General features: G+C 56.7%; 1 long non-coding RNA gene across 1 annotated transcript; it reads left to right on the top strand.

Moving 5' to 3' along the window:
* Window positions 1-2,246, top strand: LOC108524944 (uncharacterized). Its single transcript, XR_001884168.1, has 3 exons — window positions 1-508; window positions 1,120-1,180; window positions 1,435-2,246. It is a non-coding gene; the product is annotated as an uncharacterized LOC108524944 (long non-coding RNA).
* Window positions 2,247-2,252: the final 6 nt, after the last annotated feature.

Here is a 2,252-nt window from a genome sequence, read left to right as displayed (position 1 = left end):
AGTGAAATGGAGCGATACTGGCTCACTGCAACCCCTGCTTCCCGGGTTCAAGCTATTCTCCTGTCTTAGCCGCCTGAGTAGCTGGGGATTACAGGCACCCGCCACCACGCCGGGCTAATTTTTGTATTTTTAGTAGAGACGGGGTTTCACCATGGCCAGGCTGGTCTCAAACTCCTGACCTCGGGTGATCCACCCGCCTCGGCCTCCCAGAGTGCTGGGATTACAGGCGTGAGCCACCGCGCCCGGCCCCCTCTTCCTGTTTTTCTAAGAAGAAAAGCAGTTTGTCATCCATTTAAACATGAGTGGGAGGAAGCACACAGAGCTCCCTGAGCGAGACAGAGCCATGTGGTTCCTGAGTGCACGGTGCCCGGGCTGGGCTGGGGGCGGAGATTGAGAGCCGGTCCTAGCTCCTCTCCCTTTCTTGTCTCCCCGCGTCATCTTGTCTCCCAGTGTCCAGTAAGGCGGAGAGGGAGGCCCAGAGGCAGAATGAAAAACCACAGTCTGAGAGGTAAGGTTCTGCCAGGGCACACCAGAGTTAATTTGATGGCACACCAGAGTTAATTTGATGGCACACCAGTTAATTTGATCTCGTCTGCCCCAGAGGGAACTGACTCTGAAGAAGTCAGTTGAAGAAGCCTGAGGCGGGGGGCTCATAGGAAGGAAATCAGAACCCCCGGTCCTTCTCAGATTCCATGCCAGAATGAAGCGTTGGTGGGCCAGGGACTGGGCCTTACCCAGCAGGGGGCAGCGTGTGTGTAGTGGGGAGAACAATGCCTGCCTGGATGGGAGGGGGGTGAGGGGGCCTCCTGGCCCCTGGGAACAGCTGTTCAACTCTGCTAAGGCTGATTCCTCTTTGAGACCACCCCAGTCCTTTCTCCCCACAGGGCAGTTGTGAGGACTGTGGGGGTGGGAGGGTCCGTGTGTGGAAGCCCTTTGTGAATGACAAAGCCCTGCCCACCATGCCTTGCTATTACCCTCGGGGCCATGTGGCTCTGGACACAGATGTGCGGGTTCCAGGGTCTAATTCCCCGTGGTCTTCCCTAAAGAAACATGCACTCATCCTCCTGTGAGATCCCAGGCCCCTCCTGCACTGCCCTAACCCGGTCTCCTGATTTCCAGCTTGTAGAGCTCGCCCAAGAGGCCTGGAGGAGATTTGGAACCTGTTTTCACAACTGCAGAGGTGAGGCACTTCCCCTTCCCTTCATCCTTCCTACCAGGGCTGGGATGCGACCCCAGGGCCATAGGCAGCCTGGAGCTGACCTGGGATGGGGAGACCAGGGGGACAGAGGATGGGAGTAAAACCCTGGGGCAAGGGGTAGCAGGAGAATTGGGCAGTCAGGATGTGGGGTGGTGGAGGGGCGGTGACCCGAGCTCCCACTCTGTCCCTGGCCCTACCTGCTCCTGGCTGCAGCTTGTGCCTCCTGTCTCCTGCAGCCTCCTGGGGCCACATCCTGGCAAAGGTGACTTTGTTCAGCTCTCCGGTCCAGACCCCCCAGGTGAGGTGGGCAAAAGAGCACCTGATGGATCCTCCCGGTCCTCTCATGAGCCTATGGAAGATGCTGCTCCCGTGTTTTCCCCGTTAGCTTCCCCGGATCCTCGAACCAAGCATCCTCAGCATCTGGCCTCCACCCCATCACCAGGCCCAATGACCACCTCAGTCTCCTCCCTAAGTGTCTCCCAGCCACCAGAACCTTCCCTTCCCCCAGAAAGCCCCTCACCCGAGCCACCTGCACTTTTCCCTCACCCACCACACACCCCTGATCGTCCGTCTCCTCCAAAAGCTTTCCCTGCTCCTCCCCTGCGGGACTCCACTCTGATAATTCCATCTCACTGTGACTCAGTGGCACTTCCACTGGGCACCGTCCCTCAAAGCTTGTCACCACGTAAGGATTTGGCAGCTTCTGTCCCAGCCATCTCAGGCCTTGGCGGCTCAAACAGTCAAGTTTCTGCCTTCTCCTGGTGGCAGGAGACTACCAGAACCTGGTGTGTCTTCAACTCGTCAGTCCAGCAAGATCATCTTTCCCACCACCCACCAGAGACCTGTCAGATGGAAGCTGGTAGCCCAGTTTTACTCAACTCTGATGGCCAGAATGTCATGGGTATACAAGTCATAGAAAGAGCCAAGGTCAACATTTCGGAGGAAAAAGAAAACAATGGATCCTTTCCAAAACAAATGAGCCCAGAAAAGCACTTGAATTCTTTGGGGAATTTGGTTAAATCACTGGATGCTGAGCAGGACCCCACAACTCCAA

The sequence above is a fragment of the Rhinopithecus bieti genome, unplaced genomic scaffold, assembly GCF_001698545.2.
Source record: "Rhinopithecus bieti isolate Rb0 unplaced genomic scaffold, ASM169854v2 repeat_34664, whole genome shotgun sequence".
In the NCBI taxonomy this organism is placed as follows: domain Eukaryota; kingdom Metazoa; phylum Chordata; class Mammalia; order Primates; family Cercopithecidae; genus Rhinopithecus; species Rhinopithecus bieti.
The sequence above is the reverse complement of the archived record's forward strand: the minus strand, read 5'-3'. Positions and strand labels throughout refer to the sequence as shown.